Genomic DNA, 19,935 nt, shown 5'->3' with positions numbered 1-19,935 from the left:
TGGGAACAACTAATTTGACATAGGGGTGAGGATACAATGGAAGCAACAGATATCAGAGCTAAGGAAACCATTAAGGGGCCTTTTCCAATAATACTATGAAAGGTTAAAGGGTTCAATTTAGCTTTTTGGCAGTAGAACTATAATCTTTACAGTGAAATAGAAACAAGAGGTGATCACTAATGAGATATTTTTCAGAGCAGAGGAAGGAGACCTCAGTTTGAGATGTTAGTTCCAGGAGATTAGAATATTGGAGGAACCTGGAGAGGAGACAGTCGTGGGCTCAGATGAGAAATTTAGGCCTAGATGTTGAGGTTCAGGTGAAGGCCCAGTGACCAAGTACAACATCCAGTTCCTCCCTGTGTTGATGGCCGGAGGGGTTTCAGCTCAAAGTTCAGGCATCCTCTATGTGGAAGAGATGTCTGAATTAATACTTACCACCCAGCTTCAATAGTGACCAACACCTGACCAACCTCATTTCATTTGCCGCATCACTTCTGTCCTCTCCAGAACACATTTTCTTGGATGGGGAAGTGTGCAGGCTGACTTTTCCCGTGTCTCACTGAGAGTCAGCACTTGTCTACCTAGCAAAGAACATCTTATTTGTGATAAAATTGATGGAGTGAGGTTTGAGGAAATAAGAAGCAATGTTTCTCTTTGGAATTTTCAGACCACTTGTTTATGACTACAACAAAATTAATTGGCCAATATTCTATTATTGGACCTTAAGGCATTATATGCATCTGTTATAAGTGCTTCTTGAGAATCTCTCTGCTGAGTTCAGAGAGTCATCCAGCTTTCTCCATTAGCCCAGGCACAAAGCTATAACAGGTGTCTTTGAGCCCACAGTCACTCAGATCAGAACCCACTGTGGAAAATGAGCAGAAATACACAGCTTTGGTCTCACGAGAGGTAGGAGGCAGAGTTAATTGACCTCTGCTCTTCCTTCTTTCCCCTTTCTTAATCTGAGGTATCCAGAATCATAAAGAGAGAGATCTATTCACAGGAAGTCACCAACTACCCTCATCCCTTCCAATGATTATTGTCCAACTTTCTATCTCTATACTTCTACCTTTTCTAGAATTCCACATGAATGACATCATCTCACACATAGACTTTATGTCTGACTCTTTTTCTTTTAGCATAATTCTTTCGAGATTCAGCTGTGTTGTTGCAAGTATCAGTAGTTCATTCCTTTTTTATTCTTGAATGGTGTTCCATCGTACCCCAATTTGTTTATCCATTCCCCAGTTGAATGGTTTCCACTTTTTGGCTATTATGAATAATGCTGCTAAGAACATTCATGTAAAAGGTTTTTCATAGATCTGTATATTCCTTTCATGAGAATAAATACCTAGGCATGAGAATGTCATTTGTGTAGTAAGTGTATGTTTAACTGTTGATGAAACTGTGCATCTGTTTTCCAAAGTGGCTGAATCATTTTACACTCCCAACAGCAAAGGATGAGGTTCCAGCTCCCCATCTCACCAATACTTTATGTGGTTACTCTTCCTTATTTCAGCCATCATAGTGGATATGAGTCGGAGAAGGCAATGGCACCCCACTCCAGTACTCTTGCCTGGAAAATCCCATGGACGGAGGAGCCTGGTAGGCTACAGTCCATGGGGTCGCTAAGAGTAGGACACGACTGAGCGACTTCACTTTCACTTTTCCCTTTCATGCACTGGAGAAGGAAATGGCAACCCACTCCAGTATTCTTGCCTGGAGAATCCTAGGGCCGGCGGAGCCTGGTGGGCTGCCGTCTATGGGGTCGCACAGAGTCGGGCACGACTGAAGCGACTTAGCAGCAGCAGCAGCAGCAGCAGCAGCAGCAGCAGCAGCAGCAGCAGTGGATATGAGTAGTCTATTGTGTTATTTTCATTTCCTGAATGAGTGTGATGTTGAGCATCATTTCAGGTGCTCTTAGGCCATTTGCACATCTTCTTTTGGTGAAGTGTTTCTTAAATTTTTTGCCTGTTTATTTTTATCAGTGTTTGTCTTATTATATAGTAGGAGTTCTTTTCATGTTATTGATGTCCTTTAGCAGACATATGTTCTGCAGTTATTTTTTCCAGTCTGTGACTCATCTTTTCATTTTTTTAACAGTCTTTTAAAGAGCAGAAATTTAAAATTTTGATGAAGTTCAATTTATCAGTTTTTTTTAATGGTTTGAAGTTTTTGTGTTCTAAGAATTTGCTTATGCCAAAGTCATATTTTCTATCATGTTTTCTTGAAGAATTTTATGTTGCTTTAGCTCTTACATCTAGGATTTCTTTTGAGATAATGATTTTATAGTATAAGGTCAAGATTGAGGTTCATTTATTTGCACATGGATACCCAGTTTTTTCCAGTACCATGGCTGAAGACTCTCCTTGAATTACCTTGACATACTTGATACTTTTAAGAGCTGAAAGTTTTCTTTTTTTTTTTCAGTTATGCCAAAATGTCTCTTTCAAAAAGATGTGACAAAGTTCTGTGTACCATTTTTTAAAATTAGAAAATTATTGAAAATGTACCCAAAGATACAAGGAAGATTATACAAAATTATTTACAATAATGGGAAACAATCTAAATATATAGCAATAGGAAGCAAATGAAATAAATTATGGCACATTCATGTAGTGTAATATTGCAGACCCTAAGAGTCTTAATGTTTATCTACATATATGAACAGGGAAACATATTCATTGCAAGCATTAAGGGAACACACAAAGATCACAAATAGAATGTCTGATGATATATTTTTGCAGAAACAAAAACAACAATAAAAATTATAATCACTTACTTATATTGAGATGGACTTCCCTGGTGGCTCAGACAGTAAAGAATCTGCTGGCAATGCAGGAGACATGGGTTTGATTCTTGTATCAGGAAGATCCCCTGGAGAAGGGAATGGCAACTCACTCCAGTATTCTTGCCTGGAGAATTCCATGGATAGAGGAGCCTGGTGGGCTACAGTCGTGGGGTCACAAAGAGTTGGACACAACTGAGCGACGAACACCCATGCATACAGAGAAAAGAAGGATATAAAATTGTACACTGTTTATTTTTGGATGCTGAGATTCCAGACAATTAATTTTTATATTTCTCTTTCAAAGAATGTGGATTACCTTTAACACCAAGGAAAAACATTTCTTTACTAAAAAGAGACAGGTACTCAGCATCAGTGTTTAAGGATTCCATATATATATATGTGGCTTAACATAACACTATGTAATATTCTCACCTTAAACGCTCTTAGTTGTGTGAACTTTCTGAAGAATCAGATTCCAGCAGAAAGCTGGTATGCTCAAGCTAGAGAGACCCACAAAAGGCTTACTGAAGAGAATGAGGCATTTGAATCTTCATTTCCATTAAAATGCAAATTAGAATTAAAGTTTTCCATATGGTGATGCATCTAATTTTCTACCATGCTCCTTCTAACCCAAATAAGAGATAATTTCTGTTTCTAAATTCTTTAATGATGTCATTCCTCTCAATTATAAGTCTATGTAATCTGCTCTATTTTTCCGTCAATAGTGCAGATAGATGCCTGTGATCTCTCATGCAGCCATATGGTGTGATGAGACACGAATCTACTTTTAAAAGTTGTATTTTCCCAGAATATATTCTGCCTCCAGCTACATTACATGCACATTATTGCTCTGCTTTTTAGAGGTGGCTCTCGGAACTGTTACTAAATCCAGGACAGAGTTAGACTGGAATGTTCCAGGAAGGCAAAGATATGTAGCCCCGGGCCCAGTGCCCGGGTGCCAGCAGACCCTCAGAAAATGCCCGTGGAGAAAATGGATTGAGAAGAACATGGCTGCTCATTTACAGGGTCCTTTCATGACCTTTGAATGATCAAAGAAAATGTTAGTTGCTCAGTCATGTCGGACTCTTTCCGACCCCCGAACTGTATGTTAGCCTGCCAGGCACCTCTGACCATTCTCCAGGCAAGAATACTGGAGTGGGTTGCCAGAAGATTCCCTTCTCCAGGGAATCTTCCTGACCCAGGGATCAAACCTGCGTCTCCTGCGTTGCAGGCAGATTCTTTACCATCTGAGCCACCAGGGAAACACGATCAAAGAAAAGATGTTTCTAACTTCAGGGGTCCTGGCTTACATCTTTTATAATGTGGAAATATTAGAATCCTTAGCATTGTCTTGTTTACCACATAACAAACTTTACTACTCTTGTTTTTTTTTATGTGGGGAAATTGATACCTGGGTAGAATGTATCAGAGTCTGGATTCATCTCAGGTCTTCTGTTTAAAGATTTGTGCACACACTTAACTTCTCCTCTTCCTTTCTGATAGTCCCCAGGCCCAGGTATTCCTCACCTCCTACTGCAGCCTCACTCCAAAAAAACAGCCAAGAAGACTCTTAAGGGATAGAGGAGAAACTGTATGTGGACCAGCACAATGTAGCTAAAACATTTCAATCCATTGTGGTTTGTCCATTTTTCTTTATGAAAGGTGTAGAAAAACCACTGAACTAAGGGAAGTGAATCTGGCCACTGAGTATCTAAAGGCAAGCTAGACAAAATTTAAAGTACTAATCAATTAACTAATTTAATGAATATTTATTGCATACATCTAGGTAGCAGGCATATGGTAAAATATATGACATTATCATTTACACTAATACAACACAGAAATTTGGTTGTGGGAAACTATTTGGCATAAACACATATTGAGTTATTTGATGACAAGAAACTTTATATGTAGATGAGAAAGCTTAAAGTTATTCATATAAAAATACATGTAAAATAAGTAATATATTTATGTAATGCTTTATAATTTTCAAATAATGTATTTGTCTGATTGGATCTATAAAATTACCTAGGATGAGAGACACAGTTGTTACCCCATTTTCCAGAGCCTCTGAGGCTCAGAGGCCCAAAAACCATCTCTAACTAATAAGTATATGATTTACATTTTCTGTAAGTCTTAGGTGTTCCTGAAATTTATTTTAATGCTTTGTTGGGACAAGCTGGTTTTCTTAATTTAAGAGAGGTGGGACTATATCTGTTTGCCAAAATACACAGCCAAATTAATAATTAGCTTGGCAGGATCTCTCCTGCCAGACTACATGTAGCAAGTTGTAACATACGGTAGTCGAGGGGCCACAGCAAGACAGCTATCTTGTGATTACCCAGGTCAGCACTGCTGGGGGAGAGGCAGACACTGGCACAGCACATGGAATGCATTCTTTCTTAATTTAAAAGCCGCATAAAACAACCTAAGGAACTGTGTCCAATCTGATCCGTGCAAATGCATGCTCTGCTCCTGAGTAGAAAGAGAACTCAAATGCATCCACCCATTCTGAGAACGCCTTTGGGAAAGTATCAGGGTGCCATCACACTTCAAGCCCAAGCAGCAGCTGCCAGAAGTGACCTGTCAGAGCAGGTTCCATGTCATTGACCTAACTCCATGGTACTTGTGTCTGTACTGGATGTCACAGTGAAGGGGGAAAAGCCAAGTAAGGACATCATTTGGAGGCTAGAAAGCTCAGATCTGATGGCACTGGGTGGAGTGCTTCTTGGACTTTGAGCAGTCTGGGTGAGTATGAGAATAGCTCGCTGGGAGTTGTTAGTAAAGATGGATATTGTTCCCAGAGAAGTGTTAAGGTCAAGATATAATGGCTGGGTGTTAATGGCATCACAACCAGAACTTCTGCTTCCTGCTACTATTTTTAAAAAAAAACAACACTTTTTATTTTATACTGGGGTACAGCCAGTTAACAATGATGTGATAGTTTCAGGTGGACATCAAAGGGACTCAGCCATACATTATGTATATCCATTCTCCCCCAGACTCCCCTCCCATCCAGACTGCCACATAACATTGAGCAGAGTTCCCTGGGCTGCACAGCAGGTCCTCATAGGTTATAATTTTAAATACAGCAGAGTGTACATGTTGATCCCAAACTCCCTATCTCTTCCCTGCATTCTTCCCCCCTCTGCTGCTATTTTCTTAATTTTTTTTTTTTTTTTTTTTTTTGCTATTTTCCTCCTCTCTAGAGCTTAAATATATTGTAGACTAGTGATTGACTTTGGCCAGTTGAAAGAACAACCCAGATTTTCTAGAGTGAAATCAGGAGAAGCAGCTCTTTTGTGAGAATGGTTAATTTGGGGTATCAAGGCCTGCTTGTCTTCAGACTTCACTTCCAGTGTTCCTCATTTGCTCATCGATCAACACTCCAGGAGAGGTGCATGCCAGGTGCTGTGCTGGGTACCAGGTGGATAAAAGGAGAGTGAGAGCCAGTCGTGCGGCCCTCACTGCGTTCAGTGTTGAGCAGGAGAGACAAGAGAACACACGCATGACAGAGACCATAGTGATGGGTCAGGGCTGAGCCCAGAGCCAAGACTCCTCCTGCAGTGAGGGAGGCAAGAAAGGCTGAGCGCTGTGGCCTGCGAACTGAAATTTAGAGACTGGAGAATACAGAACGGTCTGAGGAATGGGGATGCATTTTATTTCAGGGAGTGGTCAGAGCGGTGGGGCCCTTTTCCAGAAGCAGCAAGTTTTCCTGTTTGAATGGAGCAAAGGTCTAAGGAAGGAGAAAGCAGGACACAAGAGAGATTGCTAAGCTGGATCCAAATTATTGATGGTTTTAGGTGTCAGGCTGAGGAACTTTCACCAGACAGTGGGGAGTTGATGAAGGACATTTTGCTGAAGACAGAGGCAAACAAGCCTGCATGTTAGAGTGATTCATCTAACTGGTGTGCTTGATGGATGAAAATAGAGAAATGCTACGATGGGAGAGACCAATTGAGTGGGAGGCTATTGCTTTAGACCAGATGAAAGATCACATGGGCCTGAACTAAGCGAGGTGATGCATAGGTTGTGAGCTATTCAGAAATTAGAATCAGCAGCCTTGGAGATGGACTGGGTGGGTGATGAGGCAGAGGGAAGAGGGTATTATTGGGTCAGTGGGAAGGGGATAAAACGGGAGGAGGTGTATGTTTCAGGAAAGATACAGTGATTAGAGCCTGGGACCTGTATTAGTTTGCCAGGCTAAAAAATACCACAGACTGGGTGGCTTAAACAACAGAGATGTATTTGCTAATAGTTCTGGAGGATAGAAATCCAAGATCGGGGTGTTGGGCAGGTTGGGTTTCTCCTGAGATCTTTCCTCATGGACTGCCTGCCTGCTCCCTGGCTCCTCACATGGTCTTGGCCCTGTGCAAGCATTCCTGGTATTTCTCTGTGAGTCCCAATTTCCTCACCTTATAAGGACACTGGTCAAGTTGGATGGGGGCTCACCCGAACTGCCTCATTTAACTTAATCACCTCTAAAATGCCTCTCTCCAAATACAGTCACGTTCTGAGGTAAGGCTTCAACCTATGAATTTGGGGGGGGGAGGGGGCAGGGGTGGGACAGAAATAGCTTTTAACAGGACATAGAATTTGAGGTGCCTGTGGACATTCCAGAGAAGGTCTAGTAGGTGGTTTGCAGTGTAAGGTGGAGCTCAGGGGAGAGGTCAGGGCTGGGCATGGGGAAGTGAGTGGCTGGAATCAAGTGCATGAGCTGAAGTCAGGAGAGAAGATAAAAAGATGAGCTCTCCCTAGAGGTTGTGATGATAAAGATAAACATAAAATCATAAGAGCTTCCATGTATTGAGAAGGTTTCTATGGTATCTGCACTGGTATGCTTGAAACAACTTGGAAAGAATGATTATTATTTTTATTATGGTTGTTATCATTTGCTTTTGTTTTATAGAAGAGAAAGCTGAAGTCTGGAAAGGTTAAGCAATTTTCTAAGGTCTGAGTCTAAGGACTGATAGCTCCCAAGTACCAGAATCAGAATGTAAAACTTAAGTCTGTCTGGATTGAAAGATTTGTGCCTCTGCCCAGCAGTGCACCAGCCCACTCCAGGATCCTTGCCTGGAGAAGTCCATGGACAGAGGAGCCTGGAGGGCTACAGTCCATCAGGTTGCAAAGAGCCGGACACAATTGAAGTGACTTGGCACACACTGCACTGCACTGTCTCTAGGAACAGCACGTAGAAGGAAAAAGAGAAGAGGGGCAGGGGCAGAATCAAAAGAGGTGGGGGGAAGATGAGAAGGAAGAAGAGGGCAGAGGGACCGTGAAAAGATGGTCAGAAGACAGAAGAACCAAGCAGAAATGGTGAGCTGGGAGCCAACGGCATTGCCAGGGCATAGCTGAGAAGGTCAACCACGGCAGCAAGATGAGAAATAAAAATACATCGGTGGGCTGGGGGAAAGGGAGGCTGCTGGCTCCTTTTGGGAGAGCTGGTTTTCTGGAGGGTAGGAGGCAGATGACAGATGGTGCGTGTTGGGCAGAAGATGGGAAGTGGGAAGAGGAGGTGGCGAGCCTCGTCATCACCGGAAGAAGCAGGAAGGAGAGAGCTCTGGTGGAAGGGGAAGCAGAATCCAGGGAAACTTATTTTTAGAATGGGCCAGAAAGATTGAAAAATGTTGATAGGCAGATAGGGGAGACACAACTTCCAAAGACAGGAAAGGGGAAGTCACCTAAAGAGAAGTGGGGGCGGCAGGATGGGTCTTCAGCTGGAAGGTGGCTTTAGAAAGGAGCAGGAGCTCTCCTTCTGACACAGGAGGGAGCAATTAAGGATGGGTGATGTCATGGACGAGCCAGGAGGTTGGCTGTCTTGGAACAGTGGAGAGTCGGCTTTCAACAAGAATAGAAGTGTCTGAAGAAAAGTTTCCAGCCAGAATGTTGAGTTCCTGGTCCACAAGCTATGTCAATTCAGAGACAATCCATTTTTCTTGGGCTAAAGCTTGGACTCGTCCTGACATGAGAAGGCAAAGCAGAATCTGAGAATGGACCCAGACGGGTTCAACTGAAGAAATTATTGGCTGTCCAGGGTCAATAAATATTTGTACACAATGAGAAACATTCCCAATCAACTAATACTCATGGAAGGATCTCAAGGTGAAAAGCATGATAAATTCTTGGGAGACAGATTTTACAAAGGTTTCCCAACTCATCTTCACAGGTAAATGAATTCCATCTTTAGCACCTGACATGAGGAGGAACCAATGTGGAAACTGGATGGGGAGTGGCTCTATGCTGGTCCCTGGCCTTCTCAATATTGTCTATAGCTGTTTATGATTTGTTCAACTTGGCCTGAGTAATAAGCAAATCATCCAATAAAGAGACTCAGCTTCTAGCAATCTGACTTGGCAACAGGAGAGCCAATTAATTAGAAGGTAATTTAATAACACTGCTTTTAAGTTGTCCACATGCTGTAGCAGAGGATTCAGGGCTTTTTGAAGTGATGGGTATTGTCTGCGAAAATGCAGATATGAGTATAGTTCACAGTGTGGGTGTGAGAAGGATGCAGAACTCAGCTGTCCTGTAAACCTCCCCCAGGCTCTCATGAGAGCGGTCACTGCTGGTTAGTTGCTTGGGGATGCTTGCTCTGTGGGCAGTGGAATGGCTGGTTTCTCCTAGGGAGTGTCCTGTTGGTGGACAAGGAACCCAGCTTACGTTCTCAGACCCAGTATGAACTGGCAATTGAGGTGGTGGAAACAGAAGGAGGTTTCCGCAGATGTTGCAAAGCCACATGGACCACATCAAAACCCAAAGAGAGCATGGTCAAGCTTGGCACCGTCTTCCCCATGGGCTGACAGTAGTTCACACTGGTGTGTGCCTCATTGAGGACATCTGATACTTGGCTTCTTGGGTATCCACATGCAAATTAGTGCTGTAGAACTTGGCTACAGATTACTGGGGCTGGGGTCCTAGCCTGGACCATGAGTTCCATAGGGAAGCCTTCACAGCCAAAACCCAAGCTTCAGAGGCAGCAGATACCCTCCCCTCACCTTCAGTTCCACACATCTTGGGCATTTTAAAGTAGGAATTTCCTTAAAGATGGCAAATGACACAGCAGGAATTTCAACAAAATTCAGCATGTATTCTCTGGGAGGCAGGGTGGGGAGTGCAGGTGTCTGGATAAACAGGCTCCAAAATCAGACACTGCAATGCTGGTTACGGAATAAAGACTCCATAGTTTAAAAGTAAAGTTCTGTTTTTTGTTGTTGTTTTTTTAAGGGAAAAACCATATAAACAGAGGAGCTATTTTGAGACCATTTAGTCTCTCCCCAGTGAAAAAGAAGAAGAAATCCATTGCACACTCCTGTTACCCTTCATTCCAGCCCAGCTCAGGGCTGGGCTCTGTCTGGGTTTGCTGAATGAATGAATGAAAAAATCTCTCATGGAGTTGCTTGTTTTGACTCCTTGGCAAATATCCTTGAAATGGCTTACCTTAAGAAACACAGGTTCGATATACTCTAAAGACATTTAAATGAAAAATAAAACCCTGAAGTTGATCAGTATAGTGTGGAATGGGGTGGTGTTATCAGAGGACTGATTATACTGGAAACTTAGACTAAAGGTTTCCTGGTGGCTCAGATGGTAAAGAATCACCTGCAAAACAGGAGACCTGAGTTCAATCCCTGATTTGGGAAGATCCCCTAGAGGAGGGCATGGCAACCCACTCTAGTATTCTTGCCTGGACAATCCCCATAGACAGAAACCAGTGGGCTACAGTCCATGGGGTCGCAAAGAGTCAGACACAACTGAATGACTAAGCACAGTACAGCACTCATAACTGAACGCCAAACACATCTCTGAGTTTCCTATCTGTCAAAGCAAAAAAAGAAAGAAGACAGATTCATGAGCTCTTATTTTTAAAAAGCATGCAAAATAACAAAGAGAAATTTCTCGAGTGCAGAGAGGAATTTGTTGAATGGGTTATTATATAACCACCAGCTATAAATATTGCTGTTTCTTACATTGATTCTTTCTTTTCCTAAAGTTTTTAATTTCCAAAAATAAGGAAACCCCAGTCAATCTGAGAGCTCCAAGATGGTGAGTGGTCAGTTTTTTCCATGTTGATTCTTAATAAAAATGCTGAACCTGATCTGAAGTCACAATGATGTGAAGGAATTCTACAGGGAACTTGGTGGGATGGTCCGGCTCTAGAAATCTTTGGTGGACTGACTTGAAGGGATGTCTGGCATTTCTTCCTTCCTTCCTGGGATGCAGGGTGAACCCAAAGCCTTGTGATAAACAGAGAACAATCAAGGATGCTCATTTCATTTCATGTGGGGGCAGGATGGGGCAGATTGTTGAGTAGTTCAACTGGTATCTTAAAATCCTCCATATTAAAACAAATATGGACATGTTATGGTATATAACCAAAAAGTCACAGCAAGGTTTTTATGATGAAATCTCTTTGAAGAAGTTTCTTTTCCTAGCAGGTCACTTCAGTCTGTACCCCCAGATCCTGAGATAAATACATCCATTCTCAGTGCTGACACCGGGAATGCTTTGATGGATAAATCTGAAAACCTCTCGAATATGTTATTTCATCTGAGCTTTTAATAGGAGCTGTAGGGTTGCTAATTCAAAGTTGGGGTCCCCAATAAGTATTTGAGGACAGATATTGTGGATTGAGACAGAATGTCTATGCCCTTGTCCCAAGCAGACAGGCAGGGAAAATGAGATCTCATTGTTAAGTAGATGCGCCATCACTGCTTCTGAGCAAAGGAGTTTTTCCAGCCAACACGCAAATGCTGGCACACCTAGACATGCCTTGATTGAGAAATACTTAAGCTGTGAGTTAGAGATATTATTCTAGTTAGAGTTTAAAATTGATGAGATTTGGTGAAGAGTTCTGCCTTTGCCTACAAAACTCTTTGCTGTCAACTTAATCTTCACATTAAAACTGAGTCTTTACAAATATCATATGATATCATTTATATGTGGAATCTAAAATATGGTACAAATGAACTTATTTACAAAATAGAAATAGACTCACAAAGAAAATAAAGGGGAAAAGAGGGGAGGGATAAAGTGGGAATTCAGGATTACCAGATACATACTACTATATACAAAATAGATGAACAATAGGGTCTTACTGTATAGCACAGGGAACTATATTCAATATCTTGTAATAACCCATAATGGAAAAGAATTTGAAAAGGAATATATATATATAATATAATATATATAGAATGTAATATATCGGGAATGTAATATATATATAGCATAATATATATATGTATAACTGAATCATTTTGCTGTACACCTGAAACATTGTAAATCAACTATACTCAAAAAAAAAAAAATAAAGTTAACCAACAAGGCCCTACTGGTAGTACAGGGAACTATATTTTATAATAATCTATAATGGAAGAGAATCTGAAGAATATGTGTCTAACTGAATCACTGTGCTGTACACTTGAAATTAACATGATATTATAAATCAACTGTACTTCAATCTGTGTATTAAAAAACAAAGACATCAATTTGCTGACAAAGGTCTGTATCATCAAAGATATGGTTTTTCCAGTACTCATGTACAGGTGTGAGTGTTGGACCATAAAGAAGACTGAGCGCCAAAGAATTGATGCTTTCGAATTGCAGAGCTGGAGAAGACTTCAGATTTCCTTGGATAGAAAGGAGATCAAACCAGTCAATCCTAAAAGAAATCAACCCTGAATATTCATTGGAGGGACTAATGCTAAAGCTGAGGCTCCAATATTTTGGGGTATCTGATGTGAAGAGTCGATTTATTGGAAAAGACCCTGATGCTGGGAAAGACTAAAGGCAAAAGGAGAAAAGGGTGGCAGAAGATGAGATGGTTAGAGAGCATCACCGACTCAATGGACATGAACTTGAACAAATTTCAGGAGATAGTGGAGGACATGGAAACCTGCTGTGTTGCAGTCCATGAGGTTGCATAATTGGACACAGCTTAGCGACTAAATAGCAACAAACTTCAATCAAAAATATGTATACACACACACACACACACACACACACATATATATATATAAATATAAATATATATATATATGTATGTATTGCTCAGTCACTCAGTCATGTCTGACTCTTTGCAGCCCCATGGACTGTAGCCCACCAGGCTACTCTGTTCATGGAATTTTCCAGGCAAGAATACTGGAGTGGGTTGCCACGTCCTATTTCAGGGGATCTTCCTGACCCAGGGATTGAACCTGCATCTCTTGTGTCTCCCACATTGGCAGGCAGATTCTTTACCACTAGCACCACCTAGGAAGCCATATATATATGTAAGAACTTAAGGATAACTAAAAAAAAAAAAATAAGTCTTTGCATTTAATTCCTTGGAGTTATTGCCAGGGTGAAGAGTAGCATGAGGGTTTCAAGCAGGGCAGAGACTCCCTCTGTTAAGTTAGGGGAAACCTTCGTTCCCATCCAGGGAAGTGAGGACAGCAGACCCTGCTGCTTTTATGACTGTGGCCATCCCCCAGGAGTATGTGGTCCAGAATCTTACTAGAGTGCCTGCCCGAGGCTTGCTGTTGGAGGGATGACATTTGGAAAACGTCCCTTCCGTACTCACAGCTCTCCAGTGGTTTCCCCTCACACACTTGGACTAAAATCCAGTCTTGACCGCTGTTCACAGGGCCCCACAGTGTTTGGCTGGCAGCCACCTCCCTGCTCCCTCTGCCACCCACGTCTAGATGGCTCCCCTCCAGGCACGGTGGCCAGCGGTCCCTCTGTGTGCCAAGTACACTACCCCCTCTGGCTCTCCTCTCCTCTGGGGCGCTCCTCCCCATCCATCAACTTGTCTCGGCTCCTCCCCCTCTAGTATCTACTCAATTTTTCCTCTTCACTGCACCTTGGCCTCACTGCCTTATCTCACCAAGCCTTTTTTTCTTCTTCAAGGCATTACCACTAACATTATATTATCTGTTGGATGACTTGGTTTGTTGTCTCTTTCCTCACTTGAATGTAAACTCTGTAAGGACAAGGGATTTTTTTTTTTGTTGTGTTATGTTCATTGTTACGTTCCCACCATTAAGAACAGTATGTGCCCAATAATTGTTTTGGAAACAGTAAGTCAATACTTCATATCTTGGTTCATCTGTGGATGATAAAAGGACCCAAAGAGGTCATTATATAAAGACAGGTTGTCAGTGGCTTATGTTATGTGACTAGAGACACTTGTGTGGTGAGGAGAGGCAAAGGAAAATGAATTGAAGTACTTTTTACTCTCCTCCTATGGGAGAAAATTCTGGAGAATCAGGAAGGAGAACAATAGAAATGTAAGATGGTAGCGTTAAAATTTCCTTAGAAAAAGCTTTCTGGACTTTTCATTAACAAAGATCTCTTTTTAAACTTATTTCAGGACTTCCCTGGCAATCCAGTGGTTAAGACTCTGTGCTTCTAATGCAGGGGATATGAGTTGAATTCCTGGTGGGGGAACTAAGATCCCACTGGCTATGCAGTGAGGCAAAAATAAATGAATAAACAAATAAAGAAAAAATTTTTCATGTATTTTGTTGGATGTTCCCACCAAAACCTTCTATGTTTTCAGTAATAATCCATTGATTTTCTCAGTTATATTAACTAAAGAGATATGTGATATCCATTAGAGCATCAGATCAAAATGAAAGTACCCAAGGGTCATTGTGTGACTTTGAGATAATTCCTTCTAGAAGCAAAGGTAGCACTTGTGCATCCTCAGCTCCAACAATTAGATGATATCCACTGGACTCTGAAATTTTGAAAATAGCTCAAGGGCCCCCGTTAGCATCTAAAATACTGTGACTCACTCAAGATCATAGCAAGTTGTTAGCGATATTATTGATGTCATGACTCCCGTATACTGTAGGTGCTCTGTTTATCTCCAAGACATGTATGAACAATTTCCCATGGAGTCTAATCACGTGTTAGCCCTGCTCCAATTATTTACTTAGAGGCCAAGAGTAACAATAGCTGCTGCTGCTGCTAAGTCGCTTCAGTCGTGTCCGACTCTGTGCGACCCCATAGACGGCAGCCCACCAGGCTCTGCCGTTCCTGGGATTCTCCAGGCAAGAATACTGGAGTGGATTGCCATTTCCTTCTCCAGTGCATGAAAGGGAAAAGTGAAAGTGAAGTCGCTCAGTCGTGTCCGACTCTTAGCGATCCCATGGACTGTAGCCTACCAGGCTCCTCCGTCCATGGGATTTTCCAGGCAAGAGTATTGGAGTGGGGTGCCATTGCCTTCTCCATAACAATAGCTACTATTCATTAAACATAAACTACGTCTGTTTGGTTTATGGTTTTCCCAAATTTTTGGAAAAATTTAGAGTGGTTTTCCTAAATTTTCTATGACTCCAAATAGCCTTTATACCGAGTACCATTACTCTCAAGCTAGTAAAGAAAAAGTGTAGGGAGAAGTTAGCAACTTACTCAAGAGCTCACAGCTAGTTGGGGCAGAGTCAGGGTTTGAACCAAGTTTCCTGGTTTAAAGCCCAGGTTCTTTATTATACCTTGCTGCCACTACACCCAGTGCTGGGTTCTTACACATGACTCATCCTTTGTGAGATTGTGCCCTGGAGAGGCAATCCTATAAAATTATTTCAATGATGGAACACTTCCCCCCAAGTAGATTGGTCACAAAAAGCATTGCCTTTTTAATTCACTGAGTGCTGAACCCTAGAGAGGGCAGGAGACAATTGTAGGAAAACCGTCTGGGAAAGTGGGTGGAGGTCCCTTAGAGCCGGATGACCTCTTCAACTCAAGTTGTTTCTATAATCACCCAAGTCCCTTAATTTTCCACAGTTTCTCTACCTACTTCCTTAGTTCTTCCTTATCTTATACACACATACAGAATAAATTATTTGTGTCTTCATGACCTGGGAGTCTTTCTAACTGAGAATCCCATTTCCTGGCTATTTTTGAGGACTGACTGTATAATCCTCCATACAAGATCGCCTCTCTGAGCATTGGCAGATGGAGAGCTTCTCAAGCAGTGGTCACAAATGTTTAGAAGCTCTAAAGGTCATGTCTCTTGCCTAATGGATATTTGATTTCTGATAATGGACTTGTGACAAACACCTATCATTTGAATACTAATTACTATGATTTATTCTGAATTCTCATTGGCTGCCTTAGAAGTTGATATTCCAGAAAGTCCCTGCTGGGTGAAAGACATGGAATCATGTCTGGCATTGAGACACTAAAAGGAAAACAGTACACTTTGTTCTTTTGGCAAGCTCCCATTTAGCTGACAAATCTGTTGAGCTGGAGAAGCTTTGTTTAAGTAAGGAATAAGGAATGATTTAATTCATGTGACAGTCTAAATATGATATTTCCAAGATGGGCTAGGAGAGAGATGTCTGACCTTTTTTTCTCTAAAGAAAGGAAAATTGTAGCTTGGTGGGAAAACCATGAACTTTATAAGTAGAAAGACCTGGATTTTTAATTCTACTGTCACTGTTTGTTATTATTATTGCTGTTGTAAGTAATAATAACAAAAAGAGTCTACTTGACTTTGCACATATAGGCAGTATCTTAGTTGCTTGCCTGGATTATCTTATTTAATCACTACAAAAATCCTCTGAAGTTTTATCATGAGGTTTTACTAGTCATCTTTATTTTATGAGTGAGAAGTTTGAGGCTTAGAGAATAAATCAGTTAGGGTCCTGGCAACAAATAGAATTGAATGCAGATGGTTCCAATGAGCAGCCTTTCCTAACAGAGGTGGGGCAGGGATAAGGGACCCAACAAAGGATGCTGAGGCACTGAAGACTGTAGTCTTAAAGATTTGCTACCAGCCTTAGTGCTGAAGGAACAAGAGAAGGAAGCAGATGCTAGCCTGTGGAGGACTGCTTACCTGGTGGGAACCAACGTCATGGAGTGATGTGGGGTTGGGGTAGGGGGATTCTACAATGGCCAGAAATGTGTCATCAGATCAGGGAGGAAGTGGGAAGATCACCTCAACCTCTTTCTCTTCTCCTCTTGGATCTCCTGTTTATGCCTCTTGCTAAACGGTTGAACACTCTGAAGAAACACCTTGGATTCCACCCAGAATTTGATTTGGGTGTTGAGACTGGTGATGCCCTACATATACCAAAAGTGTCTGAAGAGGCTGAGCTCACATGATGAAGATTTCAGCGAGAGCATGGTGGCCCCCAAGCAGGTCCAAAAGCAGCTTGAGAGAGCAGAGCAAAGAGACTGGCTTGGTATTTTTATGGAGGTTAGGGGCTGGGATCAGAGTGAGGGTTTAAACTTCTGGCCAGCACCAGAGAGAGTATCTTGGCTTTTTAATCAGCCTGCCTAGTTGAGGGGCAGAAAGAGAAGAGGGAGGGGCAAGTCTTAAAAGTTCAGATCCTTTATAATAAGATGTCAAATAGAGATGCGCCAGGAGAGAGAGTTCAGTGTTTTGCTCTAAATCACTTAACTATTAGGTGATGGACTGGGTTTTCAACCCAAGTCAGTCTCTTAACCCAAGCTCATGCTTTTTAAAAAAGCATTTTAATTGCAATACAGTTAGTTGATTTATAATGTTGCATTAATTTCCTCTGTACAGCAAAGTGACTTAGTTTTATACATACATATGTGTGTGTGTGTGTGTGTGTGTGTGTATTCTTTACCATTATGGTTGGTTGTGCATGCATGCATGTGTTTGCTCAGTTGTGTTCAACTCTTTGTGACCCTTTGGACTGTAGCCTGCCAGGCTCTTCTGTCCATGGGATTTTTCCAGGCAAGAATACTGGAGTAGGTTGCCATTTCTTCCTCCAGGAGATCTTCCTGATCCAGGAATTGAACCTGCACTTCCTGCAATGGCAGGCAAGTTCTTTATCACTGAGTTACTTGGGAAGCCCTATGGTTGGTCACAGAAAACTGAATATTAGTTCCCAGTGCTATACAGTATGATCTTGTTGTTTCTCCATTCTAATAGTTTGCTTCTGCTAATCCCAAACTTCCACTCAAACTCATGCTTTTAATTACCACATTAACTGGTTTTGTGACCTTGAATGAATTACTTAGCCTTTTTGAGTTAAAACCTCAGTCTTCTCATCCATAACATGGGAATCACGTCTCCCTGCCTGGCACATAGCAGGTATTGTTTAATGGCGTTTATAATCATTGCCTTTTTGTTCCTGTTGGGGTTGTTACTGTTGGCATTAATTTCCTTCCCCATCTTGTCTGACTCCATCAGGGCTTCTGGATACCCAAGGGTTGTTCTAGTGTGTCTTTAAAAAGTCTTAAAAAATGGCATAGACTGTATTCCCATTGTCCCAAGGGACATATCCTTGACTACCATACTATTACCACTTTCTTGAGATAAGGTTGAGAAGACTCATCCTGCCAACTGAATTAACAGACAATCTTACCAACTGAATCAACAGACAATCTTACCGTGTGTCTCCTTGGAGTGCTTCAGAAAGGAAGCCACAAGGCCTTCCATCAAGCAGACACCAGAGCCATGTGACCCAGGAGGTCAGAAGTGAAAGGGTGTTTCCCACTCTCCTTGGTTATCAGCTTTGGCATAGCTATCATCTTTTTAAGGTGCTAGGTTAGAAGAGAGGCGAGATGGGTATTTTTACCCCCAGTGATTCTTGAAGGTCATGTGGTTCCAGAATCTTCTATTTCTCCAATACTACTCTGTCTCATCCACTCTACAGGCTAGGAGGTGTTTTGTACACAGTCTCTCCTTAGCTCATCTTTGTTGAGTTCAAGCTATCGCATTAAAGACTGGTTTTTGAACCAGTGGGACACCAACTAAGTTACCAATACTTTATGAGTTTTTCTTTAAAAAATGAGGCCAAAAAGATTAAGTATAAAAATAAGTACTGTTTCAGAACAAATTTTACTAGTGGTCATCTTTGCACATGTGGGAACTGAAATCACTTCTGAAAAATTCTAGGGCCCCAGACAGCATGCATGTGAACTATTGATCCAGCAGGTGATGACACCAACTCACAGCCTGGAACTGGGTAGGTCCTGAGCCTGCAAATGCCAGTCCTTTCAGCCAAGAAGCTGAGGATATAAAGGAAAGATATGGCTCAAACAGGAACTTTCCTGGGAATTTCAAGTATCATTATTGGAAAAAGAATCCTGGTGTCTGTCCTTCAGCTGGCTGTCCTGTTGGGGATGGGAACAGATGCTACCCTGGCTACAGAAAAAGCATAATGTGAGTCTTTTTCTTTCTGCTTTTTAAACCAGAAAATATCATCTACTGCAGCCCATGGTAGAACAGGTGGCATTCATTTGAATTGGAAATGAGGTCCCCAGATGATAGACAGTGGGATCCTCCGTGGTCGGCCCCGAGGGGCAGGCTCCCGGTCAGAGGGCTCATTGTTTCTCTCTTTTAATGAGCAGATGCCCAGCACCCCATGCCACTTTGATTCCCTTAAGTTTATTAATTATCCTTTTGTGTGCTCCCCTTTGCACAATTTGCTTTTGATGAACCCCAAGGGTTCCTCGTGACCAGACAGGGTTGCCTCTTGAGGAGACGTGGGCTTTGTGTGCAGCTGAATGGGAAGACATGGTTTGGGGTGGGATATTTCCACAGAGCCTGTGTCACCTCCTGGGCCCAGCCCCTCACGTGTAGGAATCTTTTTTTTTTTTTAATTTATTTATTCTAATTGGAATCTAATTACTATACAATATTGTAGTGGTTTTTGCCATACATTGACATGAATCAGCCATGGGTGTACATGTCCCCATCCTTAACACCCCTCCCACCTCCTTCCCCATCCCATCCCTCTGGGTCATCCCAGTGCACCAGCCCTGAGCACCCTGTCTCATGAATCGAACCCGGGCTGGTGACCTGTTTCACATATGATAATAAACATGTTTCAATGCTATTCTCTCAGATCATCCCACCCTTGCCTTCTCCCACAGAGTCCAAAAGACTGTTCTATACATCTGTGTCTCTTTTGCTGTCTCGCATATAAGGTTATCGTTACCATCTTTCTAAATTCCATATATATGCATTAGTGTACTGTATTGCTGTTTTTCTTTCTGGCTTACTTCACTCTGTATAATGGGCTCCAGTTTCATCCACCTCATTAGAACTGATTCAAATGTATTCTTTTTAATGGCCGAGTAATATTCTATTGTGTATATGTACCACAGCTTTCTTATCCATCCGTCTGCTGATGGACATCTAGGTTGCTTCCATGTCCTGGCTATTGTAAACAGTACTGCGA

General features: G+C 41.9%; 1 long non-coding RNA gene across 1 annotated transcript in view; it reads left to right on the top strand.

The window, feature by feature from the left end:
- The first annotated feature begins 7,268 nt into the window (after positions 1 to 7,268).
- LOC145516437 (uncharacterized) overlaps positions 7,269 to 19,935 on the top strand; it is a 141,465-nt gene continuing 128,798 nt past the window's right edge. Inside the window, exons 1-2 of the long non-coding RNA XR_014061392.1 lie at positions 7,269 to 7,309; positions 10,782 to 10,834. This is a non-coding gene — a long non-coding RNA (uncharacterized LOC145516437). The remainder of the gene's footprint in view (positions 7,310 to 10,781; positions 10,835 to 19,935) is intronic.

The sequence above is a fragment of the Giraffa tippelskirchi genome, chromosome 8, assembly GCF_054371585.1.
Source record: "Giraffa tippelskirchi isolate mGirTip1 chromosome 8, T2T-mGirTip1v1.2.pri, whole genome shotgun sequence".
In the NCBI taxonomy this organism is placed as follows: Eukaryota; Metazoa; Chordata; class Mammalia; order Artiodactyla; family Giraffidae; genus Giraffa; species Giraffa tippelskirchi.
The sequence above is the reverse complement of the archived record's forward strand: the minus strand, read 5'-3'. Positions and strand labels throughout refer to the sequence as shown.